At 44.4% G+C, this 21,624-nt stretch overlaps 1 long non-coding RNA gene across 1 annotated transcript; it reads right to left on the bottom strand.

Moving 5' to 3' along the window:
• Positions 1 to 17,943: 17,943 nt before the first annotated feature.
• Positions 17,944 to 18,904, bottom strand: LOC129656141 (uncharacterized). Its single transcript, XR_008716223.1, has 2 exons — positions 18,767 to 18,904; positions 17,944 to 18,129 (listed from the first exon to the last, which is right to left on the bottom strand). It is a non-coding gene; the product is annotated as an uncharacterized LOC129656141 (long non-coding RNA).
• Positions 18,905 to 21,624: the final 2,720 nt, after the last annotated feature.

Below are 21,624 nucleotides of genomic sequence, written 5' to 3'. Positions count from 1 at the left end.
GAAGTCTCATATACAGAGGCGCTGGGTAAGTTACAGTCCATGGGGTCACAAAAGAGTCAGACACTAACCAATAACACTAACCAATAACCAATAACAGTGTGTTCTTACTACTCTCCCATCAAGAGTTGGAGTCTCTTTCCTACTCTCTGACTCTTGGCAGAACTTTGTAACTGCCTTGGTGCAATAAATGTGGCAGAAGTGACACAGACTTCCATGGGGAATTCATAAAAGTTGATAACAGCTTCTCCCTGACTCTTTTTCTGGGGCCACTCACCCTTGAATCTTTGCAACTGTTGACTAAAAAAGATACAGAACTTGAGAGCTGCAAGTTAAGTTTTATTTGGGGCAAAATGAGGATTGCAGACTGGGAGGCAGCACCTCATACAGCACTGACAGACTGCTCTAAAGAGGCAGTGGGGGAAGGTCAATATATAAGATTCTGGTGAAGGGGGAGTTCAATACAATTAAGCACTCATTTTACAAAAGGTTTTCTGCTGGTCATGAGGATCTGATGTCATCATGAAGGGATATAGTGCTTTTCTAGATATGACGAGATACAAGGATTAGAATTTCATCTTTAAGCTGGCTTAAAACTCAACATACAAAAAACTAAGATCATGGCATCCAGTCCCATCACTTCATGCAAGTAGATGGGAAAACAATGGAAACAGTGACCGACTTTATTTTCTTGGGCTCCAAAATCCCTGCAGATGGTGACTACAGCCATGAAATTAAAAGACGCTTGCTCCTTGGGAGAAAAGCTATGACAAACCTAGACAGCATATTAAAAAGCAGAGGCATTACTTTGCCAACAAAGGTCAGTCTAGTCAAAGCTATGGTTTTTCCAGTAGTCATGTATGGATGTGGGAGTTGGACTATAAAGAGAGCTGAGCACCAAAGAATTGATGCTTTTGAACTGTGGTGTTGGAGAAGACTCTTGAGAGTCCCTTGGACTGCAAGGAGATCCAACCAGTCTATCCTACAGGAAATCAGTCCTGAATATTCATTGGAAGGACTGATGCTGAAGCTGAAGCTCCAACACTTTCACCACTTGACGCAAAGAGGCAACTCATTAGAAAAGACCCTGATGCTGGGAGAGATTGAAGGCAGGAGGAGAAAGGGAAGACAGAGGATAAGATGGTTGGATGGCATCACCAACTTGATCGACATGAGTTTGAGCAAGCTGGGAGTTGGTGATGGACAGGGAACCCTGGCGTGTTGCAGTCCATGAGCTGGCAAAAGACAGACACGACCGAGTGACTGAACTAAACTAAAGGATTGTAATCATGAAATCAGTTCCTGATAACATCCAACTATCTAAAGACCTGTCCCATCAGATTCCCTGGAGCACAGAGTGCCTCACTCCACCCTGAACTCCCTCAGAGGGAGTTGAAGGTCAACAGCTGCAACAGCACAGCCTTTAGTCTGCACAGAGGCAGATGGCAAATGTCCTTGTTGTTTGGTCACTGGCAATGCTCTTCAGTTCAGTTCAGTCACTCAGTCGTGTCCAACTCTTTGCGACCCCATGAATCACAGCACGCCAGGCCTCCCTGTCCATCACCAACTCCCAGAGTTCACTCAGACTCACGTCCATCGAGTCAGTGATGCCATCCAGCCATCTCATCCTCTGTCGTCCCCTTCTCCTCCTGCCCCCAATCCCTCCCAGCATCAGAGTCTTTTCCAATGAGTCAACTCTTCGCATGAGGTGGCCAAAGTACTGGAGCTTCAGCTTCAGCATCATTCCTTCCAAAGAAATCCTAGGGCTGATCTCCTTCAGAACAGACTGGTTGGATCTCCTGGCAGTCCAAGGGACTCTCAAGGGTCTTCTCCAACACCACAGTTCAAAAGCATTGATTCTTTGGCGCTCAGCCTTCTTCACAGTCCAACTCTCACATCCATATATGACCACTGGAAAAACCATAGCCTTGACTAGATGGACCTTTGTTGCCAAAGTAATGTCTCTGCTTTTGAATATGCTATCTAGGTTGGTCATAACTTTCCTTCCAAGGAGTAAGCGTCTTCTAATTTCAAGGCTGCAGTCACCATCTGCAGTGATTTTGGAGCCCCCCAAAATAAAGTCTGACACTGTTTCCACTGTTTCCCCATCTATTTCCCATGAAGTGATGGGACCAGATGCCGTGATCTTCGTTTTCTGAATGTTGAGCTTTAAGCCAACTTTTTCACTCTCCTCTTTCACTGTCATCAAGAGGCTTTTGAGTTCCTCTTCACTTTCTGCCATAAGGCTGGTGTCATCTGCACATCTGAGGTTATTGATATTTCTCCCGGCAATCTTGATTCCAGCTTGTGCTTCTTCCAGCCCAGCGTTTCTCATGATGTACTCTGCATATAAGTTAAATAAGCAGGGTGACAATATACAGCCTTGACGTACTCCTTTTCCTATTGGGAACCAGTCTGTTGTTCCATGTCCAGTTCTAACTGTTGCTTCCTGACCTGCATACAGATTTCTCAAGAGGCAGATCAGGTGGTCTGGAATTCCCATCTCTTTCAGAATTTTCCACAGTTGATTGTGATCCACACAGTCAAAGGCTTTGGCATAGTCAATAAAGCAGAAATAGATGTTTTTCTGGAACACTCTTGCTTTTCCCATGATCCAGAGGATGTTGGCAATTTGGTCTCTGGTTCCTCTGCCTTTTCTAAAACCAGCTTGAACATCTGGAAGTTCACGGTTCACATATTGCTGAAGCCTGGCTTGGAGAATTTTGAGCATTACTTTACTAGCCTGTGAGATGAGTGCAATTGTGTGGTAGTTTGAGCATTCTTTGGATTGCCTTTCTTTGGGATTGGAAGGAAAACTGACCTTTTCCAGTCCTGTGGCCACTGCTGAGTTTTCCAGATTTGCTGGCATATTGAGTGCAGCACTTTCACAGCATCATCTTTCAGGATTTGGAATAGCTCCACTGGAATTCCATCACCTCCACTAGCTTTGTTTATAGTGATGCTTTCTAAGGCCCACTTGACTTCACATTCCAGGATGTCTGGCTCTAGGTCAGTGATCACACCATCGTGATTATCTGGGTCATGAAGATCTTTTTGTACAGTTCTTCTGTGTATTCTTGCCACCTCTTCTTGATATCTTCTGCTTCTGTTAGGTCCATACCATTTCTGTCCTTTATCAAACCCACCTTTGCATGAAATGTTCCCTTGGTATCTCTGATTTTCTTGAGGAGATCTCTAGTCTTTCCCATTCTGTTGTTTTCCTCTATTTCTTTGCACTGATCACTGAGGAAGGCTTTCTTATCTCTCCTTACTGTTCTTTGGAACTCTGCATTCAGATGCTTCTATCATTCCTTTTCTACTTTGCTTTTCACTTCTCTTCTTTTCACAGCTATTTGTAAGGCCTCCCCAGACAGCCATTTTACTTTTTTGCATTTCTTTTCCATGGGGATGGTCTTAATCCTTGTCTCCTGTACAATGTCACGAACCTCATTCCATAGTTCATCAGGCACTCTATCTATCAGATCTAGTCCCTTAAATCTATTTCTCACTTCCACTGTATAATCATAAGGGATTTGATTTAGGTCATACCTGAATGGTCTAGTGGTTTCCCTACTTTCTTTAATTTAAGTCTGAATTTGGCAATAAGGAGTTCATGATCTGAGCCACAGTCAGCTCCCGGTCTTGTTTTTGTTGACTATATAGATCTTCTCCATCTTTGGCTGCAAAGAATATAATCAATCGGATTTCAGTGTTGACCATGTGGTGATGTCCATGTGTAGAGTCTTCTCTTGTGTTGTTGGAAGAGGGTGTTTGCTATGACCAGTGCATTTTCTTGGCAAAACTCTATTAGTCTTTGCCCTGCTTCATTCCATATTTCAAGGCCAAATTTTCCTGTTACCCCAGGTGTTTCTTGACTTCCTACTTTTGCATTCCAGTCCCCTATAATGAAAAGGACACCTTTTTTTGAGTGTTAGTTCTAAAAGGTCTTGTAGGTCTTCATAGAACCATTCAACTTCAGCTTCTTCAGCTTTACTGGTTGGGGGATAAACTTGGATTACTGTGATGTTGAATGGTTTGCCTTGGAAATGAACAGAGATCATTCTGTTATTTTTGAGATTGCATCCAAGTACTGCATTTCGAACTCTTTTGTTGACCATGATGGCTACTCCATTTCTTCTAAGGGATTCCTGCCCACAGTAGTAGATATAATGGTCATCTGAGTTAAATTCACCCATTCCAGTCCATTTTTGTTCGCTGATTCCTAGAATGTCGATGTTCACTCTTGCCATCTCTTGTTTGACCACTTCCAATTTGCCTTGATTCATGGACCTGACATTCCAGGTTCCTATGCAATAGTGCTCTTTACAGCATCGGACCTTGCTTTTATCACTAGTCACATCCACACCTGGGTGTTGTTTTTGCTTTGGCTCCATCTCTTCATTCTTTCTGGAGTTATTTCTCCACTGATCTCCAGTAGCATATTGGGCACCTACTGACCTGGGGAGTTCCTCTTTCAGTATCCTATCTTTTTGCCTTTTCATACTGTTCATGGGCTTCTCAAGGCAAGAATACTGAAGTGGTGTGCCATTCCCTTCTCCAGTGCACCACATTCTGTCAGACCTCTCTACCATGACCCGCCCGTCTTGGGTGGCCCCATGGGCATAGCTTAGTTTCATTGAGTTAGACAAGGCTGTGGTCCTAGTGTGATTAGATTGACTAGTTTTCTGTGAGTATGGTTTCAGTGTGTCTGCCCTCCGATGCCCTCTTGCAACACCTACTGTCTTACTTGGGTTTCTCTTGGACGTGGGGTATCTCTTCACAGCTGCTCCAGCAAAGCACAGCCACTGCTCCTTACCTTGGACGAGGGGTATCTCCTCACCGCCGCCCCTCCTGACCTTGAACGTGGAATAGTGTGATCTGTAAGTCAGATCATATTAACCCCCTACCTCCAGTATTCTTGCCTGGAGAATTCCATGGACAGAGGAGCCTGGCGGACTACAGTCACACAGAGTCAAATGCGACTGAGCGACTAACACTTTCACTCTCTTTAAGCTCAGATGGCTCCCCATATCATGATACAGTTTGCTCCCATCTCTATAAACTTTCCATCCTCATTTCCTACGGTCCTCAGTCCCCTGGGTCCCACTGGCTCCTTGATGCTCCTCATACACACACATGTGTTTCCACATGGCCTTTACACATACTTCACCCCTCACCTCCAAGTCTTTACTCAAATGTCACTTTTTGTGTGAGGACTTCCCCTGCCACTCTATCCCTCTCTGCTTTATTTTTCTCTGTTGTACTCCTCACCACGTACATCATTTTAATTATTTATCTGGTGTCTCACTTGCTACCACATACCACCACCACTCTCACACACAGAGACTCACAGAACACATAGTAGACTCTTAGTCCACGATAACAGGTATTTCTCTTTTACTCACTATATTGCCTCCCTAGTGTCTTACATCATACCTCGCTGGCACATTGAAGGCCATTAATAAGTGTCTGTTGAATAAATGAATGTAATTAAATGCTTTGGTTGGATTATCTAAGCAACTTCAGGAGAATTTATACCCGCTTCTTTTACTCTGGCTTTTATACCAAGTAATATACTCTCAGCTACAATAATGGAATAAATCAGTAAAGAAAATGTACTCTCTTATGAAATAAGACATTCAGAAATGTTTCTAAGGTTTGTTATTTAAGCAGCACAATTATGGTATCAAGGACCTAGGTTTTTTTCTATTTTTTTCTCTTTGTATTATAGACTGTAGCCCACCAAGGTCCTCTGCCCATGGAACTCTCCAGGCAAGAATACTAGAGTGGGTAGCCTTTCCCTTTTCCAGGGGATCTTCCCAACCCAGGGATCGAACTCAGGTCTCCTGCATTGTAGGCAGATTCTTTACCATCTGAGCCACAAGGAAAGCCCCTTACATTATTTACATAAATTTAATGTAATATTTATATTATTGTAATATGTTATGAACTGAATATTTGTGTTCCCCTAAAATTCATTAATGGAAACCCTAACCCCCAGTGTGGGGTGCTCATGATGGGATTAATGCCCTTATGAAAAGAGAGGAAGGCATGGGATCTTTCTCTCTTTGTGCATGTACCAAGGAAAGACCATTTGAGGGCCCTCAAACTAGGAAGAGAGCCCTCACCATGAATCTGACCATGTTGGCCCCATGATCTTGAACTTTGATCCTCTAGATCTGTGAGAAAAATAAAAAACATTTACTATTTAAGTCACTCAGCCTATGGTATTCGTCATGGCAGCAGAAGTAAACTAAGACTGTGCAGCTGATGGCATTCCACAAAGACGGCCACACCTATATATTTCTTCCACGGCACATGCTCTTCATACAGTGTGACTGATGTCCCTTCTAATGAGGTGTGGAGCCTATGTCCTTTCCTCTCAGGTCTAGTCAGGGGACTGTGACCATCCCAATCCACAGAGTAAGGCAGAAGTGGTGCCATATGAGGCTAGGTCACAGAGAGGATTAGCTTCCCCTTGGCACTCTCTTTCAGGATGCTTGTGAGGAAGTCTCGGCCATATGGAGAGGCTAACATGGGAAGGAGCTGAGCCCTCTGTCCAGCAGGAAGCACTGACTCCAGGCATATGAGTGAGACATCTTGGAAGTGGATGCTCCAGCCCCGTGCAAGACTTCAGATAATTACAGCTTTAGTAAACATTAATTGCAACGTCATGAGAAACACCCAAGCTAGAACCTTTCCCAAATTCCAGGCTCACAGAAACTATCAGAAGATAATAAAGGATTGTTGTTTTAAGCCACTAAATTTTGGGGTAATTTTTTAAGGAGCATTATATAACTAATACATTCAACATGCTGGCTTTCCTTCCTGTTCAGGCATGAAGGTTACAACTCCTGACATCACCGCATCATGTCAGAAAATGTGACCATATTCTAGGAGCAAAATTCAATTAATTTTATAATAATCATCGAATAACCAGAATCATCAGAAGTCAAATTCAGACACAGGATTTCCTCACTAAAAGCGATGGGACTGTCTAGTTCTTTACACTCTCAAGCAAGAGCAGAGAGCTATCCTAAAATATTTTAGACAATCCACTTATCTTTACAATTTGCAACCTCGCTGTTGAAACCCCACTGTCTAATTGACATCCATTATGTCAATTAGAAAGACATTGCTTTCAATAATGGAAATCTATTTCTGTGCCAACTGGTAAAGCCTCTGCTGTTGATTAGAGATAAAGATCATGAAAGCTCTTATAGAAGCTGATTCTGGAATACACTTCTCCTAATTAGAATGCTGGCTTGCCACCCTAGTATGTGAATTCCCAAATAGGACAACTGGTTATACCTATAGTATAATGCAACCTACAAACATGAGAATATATTGCCTGTGATAAAATATTTAAAAGTATATTACAGATATTACAATACCCACTGTGGCTCCTTTTTCTCAAGTCTATTCCAAATCCCCTCAAGCTTTTCCTGTAAGTCTCTATATTAGTTTTCACTCACTTCTGAGGAGCCAAATCCACCCACACACAGGAATGTTTTGTTTTTCACTCCCTCCAGAAGGAGCTGCAGACATCCTATTTGGGATCTTAGATCACCTAAATGCAAGCCCATTTCCCAAGGAAAGCAGTGATGCTTGTAGGCAGTTCAGTCCAAACCTATGTTCAAGAAGGACATGCATTGTATTTCTTTAACTGCTTCGTCACTTGCAATTAGTGATCCTCATTATGGGTGCAAATAGGAATTGATCCTGTAGAAGCAACCACATTAAGGCCAGGACCATGTTACTCCTTAATGGCTGTCTTGTTTTTCACAGGAGACAATCAAAAATTCCCACCAACTACCTAAGTTTTCCTCAGTCTCCAGCTAGGCATGGATAGGAAAGGACCTATTCTCCCAGAGGCAGAGGTCAGCTGAGGTTTATCAAGCCATGTGGATGCCTGGCATTGCTAAGGAAGATGGAGAGGACAAAAAGCTGACCCAGACGACAGCAGGGACTGTGTGGAATAAACCCAAGAGACAGCCTGTATTCCAGCCCACACCAAAAATACCATATTTATGGTGTTAGACCTTCTCCTTACCTTTTCTTGGTCTGTGTGTGTATGTGTGTGTGTGTGTCAGTTGCTTAGTCATGTCCAACTCTTTGTGACCCCAGGGACTGTAGTCTGCCAGGCCCCTCTGTCCATGGAATTCTCCGGGCAAGAATACTAAAGTGGGTTGCCATGCCCTTCTGCAGGGGATCTTCCTGACCCAAGGATCAAACCCAGGTCTCCTGCACTGCCGACAGATTCTTTCCTATCTGAGTCACTTGCATTTCTTTACCTCTAAAACAAAAGTTGTTAAGACCCTTCCTAGCTGGATAGGCTCATTCTGGCTACATAGGCTGTTAAACCTGGTAGTGCCCCATTCTCAGTTGTTCCCCTTGTTATTTCCTCCCTCATTTCCCTGTCTCTTCTTCTCTTCTCCTAATCTCCTCTCCATTCCCTGTCTTTGTCTTTTTCTTTCTACATACATACATTTCTTTCTACATAGAGTGTCTACTACTATGATCTCAGAACAGCTGATGTCCTCAAGGAGCTCACCATTTAGTAAAGGACATATCAATAATAATTACTATTATTTCAATGGGATTAAACCCTAAAATGCACTAATATGCCCCTGGAAGAGAGCATGCCAACCCACCCCAGTATTCTTGCCTGGAGAATCCCATGGACAAAGGAGCCTGGGGGGCCACAGTCCATGGGATTGCACAGAGTCAGACACAACTGAAGCAACTTAGCATGCTGTTCCTGCATCAGCTCCTTGAATTGAATTCTCCTGGCACTTCTCTGTGGAAGGATTGGTTATTCCCATTTGACGTTCAGAGAAGTCAAATGACGTACCTCAAATCCATCTTGCCTAACAGAACTTCTTGAACAAATGAAAAATTACAGTGCAACATGACAAGTGCTGTCTTAGGGGTATGTACAGAAGCAGAAAAGCTGACAAGAAAGAAAAATGATCTCGCCCTGCGTGAATCTGAAAAAAAGGTACATGAATGGTACTTTCAAAGAGGTACCACTGAAGAATGAGAGGGACTTTACCTGAAGAAAGTGATTGCCAGATTAGATTAACTCATAGCTTAGAAACTGACAAGGAAGAAATAAAAAAATGTCACTGTCATCTAATTATATCACAATAATGGAAATTACTGGGGTTTTCTTTAGGTTATATATCAACGCACATGTTGCATCATTTTTTGCCAAAAAATTAACCACTTCATTATTTCAATTGTTGCTTCATTTCCTCCTTTATTCTCAGTAGTGCTGCCTATTTGTTGAAGGGATATGAGCCTTCTCTCTTAGCTTCCTGCCTACCCTTCCCCCAGCTTCCAGTCCATTTGTTTGTTAGTCACATGATTTTTTCCCAAAGCTAAGTGCTTGAGCATATTCTATTTCCTAAGACGTGTTCTAGAGCATGTCAGGAAAACCCCTTCACTTTCTAGGAACATTGCAGCTACATGAAGGCCCTAGGTGACCAGTTCTTCATTTAAATTCTTGTTTTGACTTACACCCAGTCACGTATTTCAAGTCAGAAAGTGTGGACATATGACGTTTTTGCTACTTGGCACTCACACCCTTTTCTTAGATAAAGGGAACTCAGTTTTTCTTAGACAACCACCTCTCCCTCAATCTCGGGCCAAGGACTGAAGAGAGACTACCTTCCCCAGGCCTAGCTGATCGATGTCACGGTCATACTGCCTGACTCATGTAGGCATCACCAGCCTTGGAACTGTCACTGGTCCTCCTGAGAAAGAGAAAATTTCTTCCCCACTTTGGTAACAAGCTGGTGGGATGTGAACTTGGCACTACCCGGATTTATCTTTGCCACTGCTTGAGCAGGGTCGTGTGAAAATGAAGCTAACACAATGTCATGCTGCTGCTCAGGCTGGTTAATGCCCTTCATGGCTTTCTCCCCAAGCAGCCCTGAGGCTACAAATGTCACTGCAACTGGACACTAGCAGAGGAGTCCCTGATGGGGGACACAGTGATCACAGATACTACCTTTATTCAAGAGGTCCCTCATCCTACTTTGATCCCCCACATCCTGGTGGAGACCAAATAACCTCTCCTAGGCTGGGATGGACAGAGAGAGTATCCTGGAAACATATACACTACCATACATAGAATAGATAACCAGTGGGAATTTTCCATATGACTCAAGGAAGTCAAACCAGGGCTCTGTGACAACCTAGAGGGGTGGGATAGGGTGGAGGTGGAAGGGAGATTCAAGAAAGAGGGGATATATGTAAAATGCTGATTCATGTTGATGTATGGCAGAAACCAACACAATATTATAAAGCAATTATCCTCCAATTAAAAATAAATACATTAGATATAATAATATTCCCTTCAACTACTTAAAACTTTTCTCTTGCTTGCTGTGTTATAACACTATCCTTATACCCTGCCGAGACCTGCCAGCCCCTTCTTCATGTTCCAGGAAGAACCCCTGTGAACAGTCAGTCTGGAACTCTCTCCAAACTGATACAGGCTTCTCCATCAGCAGGGAGGCATCGTCTTATGGTCAGAAAGCCTTAGACTCTCCAACTTCCCCTGAAGCCCCTGGGTCTTCAAGCAGAAGAACAAGGTGTCAGGTTTCTGCCTGGATATCTGGGGCCTCAACACAGGTGCCATCTGAGACTACCTGCTTCTCACAAACCCCAATCTCCAGGACAGCAGGTTGGGGCACCAAGGTACCTGAATGAACCTACATGGAGAATATCTCTTCAAATCTGCAACACTATACAACAATGCTATTTGCTACGTGTGACAGGATAGCCATCTCCTAGAACTGACTGACCAGCCTCATGTCCAGCCTTACGATCTTCCATGGTGTTATCCTGATTTTTCTCTGGTTTATCTGCATCTCTCTGAAAGTCGTGACTGCTAGAGGCCACTCTGATGTTTCTGGGTCATGTGCTGCTAAGTCAGAGCATCTAAGATATTAATATACCTGGAAGGACTTCTCCCTGGTCCATGTGGGCCACTTAAGGAGATGTCATAGCTGCAAAGAGGTCTAAAAAGTCCAAGTCCACATTCCTGATACTACACCAACGCTTCCTGCAGAGACCAACCACAGGAATAAAAGCCATCAAATTTCCCAGCAATGCCTTATTTGTGGACAGATTGCTAAACAGCCACAGCTGAACTGAATTTTCAGGCAGATTTCAACTAAGATTGGTGTGTATTTCCAAGGTCACTTATCAGCCAGTTCTTAGGACTCAGATGCCTTTTCAATGGAAATAGCGTGACCAACTGAACAAGGGCCTCAGGTCAAGCCATAAATGCCCACCGCAACTATGGTGCCAAGAGTGCTATTTCAGTATACCTCCTAATCACTATATATCAAATTGCTTCTATTAAAAAGTGCATGTCAAGCTCCCATGTAGAGTTTTCAAAACATGTTTCCCAGCCCCCACATTCATCTCAGAAGCAGAAGAGAATTACCTCCACTGATTAAGCATTCATTCATTCCTACAATTCTTTACCTGCTTTCTCACCGAGCACAGCCCTAGGTGCTATCAGATCAGATCAGATCAGACCAGTCACTCAGTCGTGTCCGACTCTTTGCAACCCCATGAATCGCAGCAAGCCAGGCCTCCCTGTCCATCACCAACTCCCAGAGTTCACTGAGACTCACATCCATCGAGTCAGTGATGCCATCCAGCCATCTCATCCTCTGTTGTCCCCTTCTCCTCTTGCCCCCAATCCCTCCCAGCATCAGAGTCTTTTCCAATGAGTCAACTCTTCGCATGAGGTGGCCAAAGTACTGGAGTTTCAGCTTTAGCAGCATTCCTTCCAAAGAAATCACAGGGCTGATCTCCTTCAGAATGGACTGGTTGGATCTCCTTGCAGCCCAAGGGACCCTCAAGAGTCTTCTCCAACACCACAGTTCAAAAGCATCAATTCTTCAGTGCTCAGCCTTCTTCACAGTCCAACTCTCACATCCATACATGACCACAGGAAAAACCATAGCCTTGACTAGATGGACCTTTGTTGACAAAGTAATGTCTCTGCTTTTGAATATGCTATCTAGGTTGGTCATAACTTTCCTTCCAAGGAGTAAGCGTCTTTTAATTTCATGGCTGCAGTCACCATCTGCAGGGATTTTGGAGCCCAGAAAAATAAAGTCTGACACTGTTTCCACTGTTTCCCCATCTATTTCCCACGAAGTGATGGGACCAGATGCCATGATCTTCGTTTTCTGAATGTTGAGCTTTAAGCCAACTTTTTCACTCTCCTCTTTCATTGTCATCAAGAGGCTTTTTAGTTCCTCTTCACTTTCTGCCATAAGGGTGGTGTCATCTGCATATCTGAGGTTATTGATATTTCTCCCGGCAATCTTGATTCCAGCTTGTGCTTCCTCCAGGCCTCCAGCGTTTCTCATGATGTACTCTGCATATAAGTTAAATAAGCAGGGTGACAATATACAGCCTTGACATACTCCTTTTCCTATTTGGAACCAGTCTATTGTTCCATGTCCAGTTCTAACTGTTGCTTCCTGACCTGCATATACAAATAGCAATGAACCGAATTCACTCTCTAGATATTCCAAAAGGGGAAAACAAGATCACCTGCTACTATATTAGCCAGTATAATGGAGGAAGTGGCACCTAATTGTCTCCTCAAAAAATGACTAGGGTTCCCCAAAGGTAAATTTCTATTTCTACCCTTGAACGCAGAAATGCAGACTTTCACGGTACCAGTTTTCTACCTTAACAACATTTAGATCTAGTCTTTACTTTGTATCCCCTTTCCACTTTTGGCAGTTGACCTTTAAATGGACTAGAAGCAAATCATCAAACTAAGAAATATTCCCTTTTCTTCCATGTGACAGAGAAGATCCTGGGAGGCACACTGAGTCTCGGTGAGCTTGACTGGCTTGAGTGCTTCTGCCTCCTTGGGAATTATGAAGAGGCTCGGGGAGGAAGGGGAGGGGAGGGGAGAGATGGCTACGCTCCTCACACTGATGGCATCACCTGACCCTTGGGTTTACAGCCAGATGGTAAAAAGGAAGTGACATTCTTCCTCCTCCCTACTGCTCTGGGAGAACCTTCTGGGTAGAATCACCTTGCTCCATTTGGCTCTCCAACCTTTGCTTACTTCCGTACATAAACTAAGCATCCCCCTAGAAAACTAACTGCAGAATGGAGTTCACATATAGCCTAGCTCTTTACTCCCTCTCATTTATTCATTCAGAGCACTCAAAGTGTTCCTAAATTTAAAAGAATATCGACAATTTTCAAGTGTTCATTGCTCCTTATAAGGTGGTCCTATGGACATATCCTCCCACCACCATGTTTAATGGTTTTTGCAATTTTGTTTTAAAAACAAAACCAAATGCTTTTCATTACAGAGAGAAATAACAAATCTCCAAGAATAACAAATCCTCATGACACTTTGTAACTTCTCTGATTCCTTCCTAATAGGCTTGTTTATATGGACTATGACTTGCATTAATTTTTTTTTGATTTGCAAAATATCCACAATAAAAACCAGTGACTTCCCAATGGCATCATTAGATAATGAACTTCTTTAGGACAGGGAGTGTCTTTAGTTCTGTTGAGGAGTGCATGCTGCCAAGTCACTTCAGTCGTGTCCGACTCTGTGCAGCCCCATGGACGGCAGCCTACCAGGCTTCTCTGTCCATGGGATTCTCCAGGCAAGAACACTGGAGTGGGTTGCCATTTCCTTCTCCAGAGGAGTGTATGATGAAAGGCAAACAAAAAGTAATAATAACATAAAATCTACCAGTAATACAGATATTGCTCAAAAATTGGCCCTGGCTTTTACTACCAGGGTATCACATTTTTTAATTGATCCAACACCAGAAAAAACCAAAGCAATCTTCTATAGACAAGGACAAAATGTTTCTGGAATATGTCTGTTAAGATTATGGGAGGGGAAAGTTATACTTGTTTTACTTGGCAATAATAATTCAACCTAGACATGTGAGAGGATAAAAGAAATTCCTTCTCCATAACTTTTAGTCCCATAGAGAGTGATTTCTCAAAGGTCACTAGAATGAGTTCAGAGGCTTAGTGTTGATAAACAGCATTCCTCTTTCTCCCTGAAGCAAGTGCTGCTGCGTTCCAAACCTCAGCACTAGAAACTTGAGACGGCTTACCAGCCCATCACGCCAGAGTCCAGACCATCCTCATGGCTGCAGCTCACGACGACAAACACTGAGAGGGCAAGTGGAGGTCCATGGCTGGACCTCCTCTCCTTTTTCACCCTTCCATGGGCATAGGATGTGGGGGTAAGAGCACGAACAAGTGTTCTGCAGTCCCCGTTAGGAGTCAGCATGGAGAACAGAAGTCCAGCATTCGGCAGGACTCTCAATGACCCTCCTCCCCGGGAGCCCTCCTGCCGTTGTTGTTGTTGTTGTTCAGTCGCTCAGTGTGTCTGACTTTTTGCGACTATAGCACGCCAGACTTCCCTGTCCTTCAGCATCTCCCAGAGCTTGCTAAAACTTGTGTCCACTGAGTCGCTGATGCCATCCAACCATCTCATCCTCTGTTGTCCTCTTCTCCTCCTGCCTTCAATCTTTCCCAGCATCAGGCTCTTTTCCATCAGCCCATTTTTTTTTTTTTTGACTGAGGCTCCTACACATCAGGTGGCCAAAGTTATTGGAGTTTCAGCATCAATTCTTCCAAAGAATATTTAAGATTGATTTTCTTTAGGATTGACTGGTTTGATCTCCTTGCAGTCCAAGGGACTCTCAAGAGTCTTCTCCAACACCACAGTTCAAATGCATCAATTCTTCAGCGCTCAGCCTCATTTATGGTCCAACTCTCACGTCCATACATGACTACTGGAAAAACCATAGCTTTGACTAGATGTAAAATTTGTCGGCAAAGTAATGTCTCTGCTTTTAATATGCTGTCTAGGTTTTTCAGAGCTTTTCTTCCAAGGAACAAGCATCTTTTAATTTCATGACTGCAGTCACCATCTGCAGTGATTTTAGAGCCCAATAAATAAACTCTGTTGCTGTTTCCATTGTTTCCCCATCTATTTCTCCTCCTGCCATGTCTTCAGACATTTCTAGATTGCAGCTAGTATTCCAAGGGATGTTACTTGGATGTTACTTATGTGCAACTACAAAGCCCATCCTTTCTCCCCCACCTTGGAGATTATGCTTTTCCATTTAAGCCCCAAAGATCCAGAGACCTGACAGTACTGGTGATGTACTCAGCATGATGGTCAGTAAGGAAATTTCAGCCTCTGTGTGAAGTGCTATGCTAGACTCTGAAAACAAGCTTGGTTTGTTCTTCCTGTTCAAGAACGAATGATATCACTGCCCTATTCCTTGAAAACCAAACATGAAAGTCATGGAAGATGCCCTGCAGTGTTTTCCTACATGCTTCTAGTGCATTTCCTTCAAGATGACATGACAACCTTAGCAAATCACAAGCTAGGCAACAATTTTCTTAAGTAACATCTGCATAAAGAACACTGTGCTCTGGCTACAAAGGTACAAAGGGTTGTGGGAAAGAAGGTAAAATATCCAGGGCTGAACATGAGGTTGGATGCAGTGTGGGCTGGTGGACTGAGCACTGAGCTGGTTGTGGAAAAGCCTGTGTTCTGGGCCCATGCCCTCCATTAATAACTGCGTGCACTCAGGCATAAGGTCTCTGGGCCTTTGTGCTCAATGAGCAATGTGGAGTGAGATAAACCATCCCAGAGGCCCCTTCCAGTTTGTGGTTCCAGTGAAGGAGGAGCCCGGAGATGAAGAGCAGAGCCATGTTTCATTTCATTGTACCTTAAATCCCGAGAAGGCTAGACTAGAGCAAAAGGATCATTGATTGGGTAGGAAGTTCAAGTGCCCACCCTCCCCATTTAGGTTTAAATGTTTTCAGTCCTTGAACCCTCCACTTTCCTCAGTTTATCAGAAAGAACCGCCGATGAGAACGTTAGCTCACTGGGACAGAAACTCTAGCTGCCGCTGAGAGCTGGCCCACTCCGGAAATGTGGACACTCGTAGGAGCCTCAATAAGAAAATGGACTACTCATTAGTTTATTGTGACACTCGTGTTACGAAACGCTGAGTTAGAAACGCTGAGTTAGAAAGAAGGCTTTCCCTCCAGGTGGGAGCAAAGGGACCTCATGGAAATCCAGGCCCTAATGTTTTTCACCTGTGAGTACAATCTGCATCACTTTAGAAGAAGAATCAGAATCAACATAAGCAGACCAGCCTTGAGGGAAGCGAAGCCACCTGCTGCATTGAGAAACAGGCTGACCTGAGGGTATGCCTCTCCCAGGCTCTGTTGCCCAGTGGGCCAGCCTAAAGGTAAGCTGGACCAGACTAGCTAAGGCCACGTTCCTCCACAAGCCCGTGATCCCCTCTGCGGCAAGTGCGCAGCCCACTGGAATTTTCCACAGAGGTCTCAACATCAGCATCTACAGGATGCTGGCCAACCTACCCATTTCAGCCCCTTCCTCTTCTGAGATTCTGGGAAGCCCTGAGGTTCAGCCCAGCCACCTCTCCAGGCCTTGGGCACCCCACCCCAGTTCTCACCCCTGTTGACAGGGATTTGGCAAGAGGTCCATCCATTGCCAAAAAAATGAATCATAAATATAGCAGAACAGCACTCTCTTGGGACCCCCGTTAAGAAAGTAGTTGGAAACAGCCTGCCTTCTCATGCCCCCCACTGGCATCAGCTGGCTAGGAGTGTGTTCTCTCAGAAGCATACTGGGTAACCACTCTTGTAGACAGTCCAAAGTGAGAAAGCACTGTCACCTGGAACAAACCACCACACACCGCTTCATGCTTAGGAACAAACAGAAACTGCTGTACCATTTACACACCCTAAGGAAACATGTCAAGATGGATTCCAGACTTGCCAGGAGTTCTCACTCCTTCGTGGCTTTCATCATCCGGTCCTCTCCACCCAGAACACTTCTTTTGCTAGCTACTTTGCATTTGTCCTTCAAGACTTCCTGGAGATCCTTAGGTCTTTCTTCCTTGGCCACCTGGCCTGCCTCCCAGGACACCCACATGGTATCCTCATCACCACGAATGCTAGCATCTGCACATAGGCCAGCCTCTGAGTGGACTTGAGGGGCCCAGTGTGGGGCACAGCAAGGAGTGAGCATAACAGAAGGTTTCAGACAAATGATCCATGACCAATGGTGGCCTTGGAAGGGCCTCAGTTTCAGGAGTTTCTGAAGATAGTTTCTGACTTCATTTTCCTTCAAAAGATAGCAACATCCAAACTTCTGTTTGGGGTACAAATTAAGAATTGTATCGACTCTTGTGAAAGGTAACATCTCCTTCCATACTTCATGGGTGGAGAAAGAGAACACATTGGTTGTGGTTGGAGAAGCCTCTGGGAGATGGATCCTCCAAGGGAACAGCAACATTTCCCAAGCTACAGGGGCAATAATATATCCTTGAGAAAGATATATTATTACTCCCATTTAATTGATTAGCAATTAAGGCAGAAAAGTGGCCAAGTATCACAATTGTGCAGAACTGCTATGAGAAGGCCTGTTTTTCATTCATTAAGCTAGAATCTCTTTAGCAAGAGCCTCCACTGTGCCAGGCTCTTTGCTAGTGCACAGGAATTGAACAAAACAGACTTGCTGTTTGTCATCAAGAAATGGGTGCAGAAGGATTGACGTCTACCAAATAAGTATATTCAATGGACCCTTGAGCAACTCAGGGGTTAGGGGCACCGACCTGATATGAAGTTAAAAATCTGTATATAACTTAGAGTCATCCCTCCATTAAATGATTCCTTTTCGTCCACAACTCCACATCCTCAGATTTAACCAACCGCAGATTGTGTAGAACCATAGTAATTGCTATTGAAAAGAATCTGTGTATAAGTGGACCTGTGCCGTTCAAACCATGTAGTTCAAGCGTTGACTATAATTGGAGGCTGTAATTAATGGCACAGAAGAAAAGCACAGGACACCAGAGAGGTTATATAAGGGGGGGTGTTGTCTGATTTACTGGCATTTATTAAGAACTCAGTGCATGTCAGGATTCTGCGATGCTCAGACCTGGCTGGTCTGACCAAAGTCCTTAGGGCAGAAGAACCAGCTCAGGGCAGACACTAGAGATGCTCCCACAGGGAGGTCCTATGGCTTCTCTGTAGTCCCAGTTTCCTCATCTGTCAGAAATAAACATAATAACACCTTTATCACTTGCTTCACATCTGAACATGTGTTCAATGTTTGAAAAATCAATGTTCAAGCACTTTGCCTTTTAAAAATATGGGATGACATTAATATTTGAATAAAATCTTTTACTGAAATGAGTGGTTATTTCCTTGAGTTCAGATTTATACTCAAAAAACAGATATAAATCCTACCATCCCAACTCTAATTTTTATACTGTAATTTTTTAAACTCTGGCATGCTAACAAGTGAAAACACCTGGACTCAGATGCCTGCTTTTCTCAGGAACTCAGCATGGGAAGCCCACCCTTCCTCCCCTCCCCGCACCTTCCCTGAGGTCTGAGAGTCAGAGCTTCCTGTCCAAGACCAGCTGAGGGAGCCATTGGCCTCGCGTTTATTTATAGGAGTGTCTCTCCTCCACTCCAGTCCACCTCAGAAGGAGAGGAGACAGCGTGAGAACTTCAAAGAGAAGGAGCTAGAAACTGGGGATCCTCTGGAGCCAAGGGAAAAGCAAAGTGAGGCCTCCACCGCAGCCCCTCTCCACCTCCACCCATATGGAGGTGATGCAGGCCCTCTCCACCCAGGGCCTCCAGGGGGTGGAGGCAGGAGCTGCCTTGCCCTGGTACCCACGTGACTGAAGTGAGGTCCTCCTGGACAGGACAGAGCCCGACAGGCCTCTGAGGGCCACCTCCCAGGAGGCAAAGGGCCCCAGGGGGCCAGTAGGACTGCCTTGGGGAGGGGAATGGTGGCTGTGTGGCAATAAGGTAGAGTTCAGTTCAAGCCCTGCCTCTTTCCCCAGGTCTGACTCTTCTCTGGCTCAGTTTCCCTCCTGCCTGGGGCAGCTGGGAGCTCAGCTCCAGCCTCTGTCCACAGATGGAAGGAAAAGGAGAATCAAGCTAGTGTCCCTGTGGCCCTAATGCAGAAGACCACACCTTGAAGGGTTTCCTCTAGAGAAGAAGCTGCCTAGGAGAGGCACCTGCAATCTGCAGAGCAGCAGGTCTGAGAGGCTGACTTCCCTGATGCGGGGAGAGCGTGGCCCGTGTAGGTCACAGGGTTTGTCATACCGGCAGTCCATTTGATCTGCAGTGTCTTTGGGCACGTAAGGCACTGTGCTGCCTGTCACCACACAGGTGGTGATGGACTCAGCTAACCTGGGCCTGTTTGCTGTTACAACCTGGGGCCTCTTGCTACAGAAAAAGGAGCAAGTGATTCCCTGATCACCCCTTCCATGGCTGTATGACCTGCCTTCTCTCCCTCCCCTCTAAAATTTAAGAAACTAGTTCTTGAAAACTCTAAATTGTCAAAGACTGACAAGCCCACCTCCCAGCATATATGTAATTTTAAAGGAACAGTGCCCTGATACAAAGGAACAGCTTCCATAGTAGACCATCAGGCAAGAGATCCACAGAAGTAGTGTCTGAGGGCCCAAAGTGAAGGTCTTTACTCCTTTCCACCAGGCAGTGCTTGCTGCACTACCCTGGTGCTTAGCAAAGTACCTGACACATGGCAGGTTCTCCCTAAGGCATTTGATGATGGATGCATGGATGGATGGATGGATCAGATGAGATCAGATGAGATCAGTCGCTCAGTCGTGTCCGACTCTTTGCGACCCCATGAATCGCAGCACGCCAGGCCTCCCTGTCCATCACCAACTCCCGGAGTTCACTCAGACTCACGTCCATCGAGTCAGTGATGCCATCCAGCCATCTCATCCTCTGTCGTCCCCTTCTCCTCTTGCCCCCAATCCCTCCCAGCATCAGAGCCTTTTCCAATGAGTCAACTCTTCACATGAGGTTGCCAAAGTACTGGAGTTTCAGCTTTAGCAGCATTCCTTCCAAAGAAATCACAGGGCTGATCTTCAGAATGGACTGGTTGGATCTCCTGGTAGTCCAAGGGACTCTCAAGCATCTTCTCCAACACCACAGTTCAAAAGCATCAATTATTTGGCACTCAGCCTTCTTCACAGTCCAACCCTCACACCACAGGAAAAACCATAGCCTTGACTAGATGGACATTTGTTGGCAAAGTAATGTCTCTGCTTTTCAATATGCTATCTAGGTTGGTCATAACTTTCCTTCCAAGGAGTAAGTGCCTTTTAATTTCATGGCTGCAGTCACCATCTGCAGTGATTTTGGAGACCAGAAAAATAAAGTCTGACACTGTTTTCACTGTTTCCCCATCTATTTCCCATGAAGTGATGGGACCCGATGCCATGATCTTCATTTTCTAAATGTTGAGCTTTAAGCCAACTTTTTCACTCTCCACTTTCACTTTCATCAAGAGGCTTTTGAGTTCCTCTTCACTTTCTGCCATAAGGCTGGTGTCATCTGCATATCTGAGGTGATTGATATTTCTCCCGGCAATCTTGATTCCAGCTGGTGTTTCTTCCAGTCCAGCGTTTCTCATGATGTATTCTGCATATAAGTTAAATAAACAGGGTGACAATATACAGCCTTGACGAACTCCTTTTCCTATTTGGAACCAGTCTGTTGTTGAATGTCCAGTTCTAACTGTTGCTTCCTGACCTGCATACAAATTTCTCAAGAGGCAGATCAGGTGGTCTGGAATTCCCATCTCTTTCAGAATTTTCCACAGTTGATTGTGATCCACACAGTCAAAGGCTTTGGCATAGTCAATAAAGCAGAAATAGATGCTTTTCTGGAACTCTCTTACTTTTTCCATGATCCAGTGGATGTTGGCAATTTGGTCTCTGGTTCCTCTGCCTTTTCTAAAACCAGCTTGAACATCAGGAAGTTCACGGTTCACATATTGCTGAAGCCTGGCTTGGAGAATTTTGAGCATTACTTTACTAGCGTGTGAGATGAGTGCAATTGTACGGTAGTTTGAGCATTCTTTGGCATTGCCTTTCTTTGGGATTGCAATGAAAACTGACCTTTTCCAGTCCTGTGGCCACTGCTGAGTTTTCCAGATTTGCTGGCATATTGAGTGCAGCACTTTCACAGCATCATCTTTCAGGATTTGGAATAGCTCCACTGGAATTCCATCACCTCCACTAGCTTTGTTCATAGTGATGCTTTCTAAGGCCCACTTGACTTCACATTCCAGGATGTCTGGCTCTAGGTCAGTGATCACACCATCGTGATTATCTGGGTTGTGAAGATCTTTTTTGTACAGTTTTTCTGTGTATTCTTGCCATCTCTTCTTAATATCTTCTGCTTCTGTTAGGTCCATACCATTTCTGTCTTTTATCGAACCCATCTTTGCATGAAATGTTCCTTTGGTATCTCTGATTTTCTTGAAGAGATCCCTAGTCTTTTCCATTCTTTGTTTTCCTCTATTTCTTTGCACTGACCGCTGAAGAAGGCTTTCTTATCTCTTCTTGCTATTCTTTGGAACTCTGCATTCAGGATGGATGGATAACTATCCCCAAACCTTCCAGTAAATGAACCACTCATTGACTTACTCAAATTATACTAGAACCAAGCCTGACCAGGAAATAAACAAGCACTCTTGCCTGGAAAATCCCA

The sequence above is a fragment of the Bubalus kerabau genome, chromosome 6, assembly GCF_029407905.1.
Source record: "Bubalus kerabau isolate K-KA32 ecotype Philippines breed swamp buffalo chromosome 6, PCC_UOA_SB_1v2, whole genome shotgun sequence".
NCBI classification, from domain to species: Eukaryota; Metazoa; Chordata; class Mammalia; order Artiodactyla; family Bovidae; genus Bubalus; species Bubalus kerabau.
The sequence above is the reverse complement of the archived record's forward strand: the minus strand, read 5'-3'. Positions and strand labels throughout refer to the sequence as shown.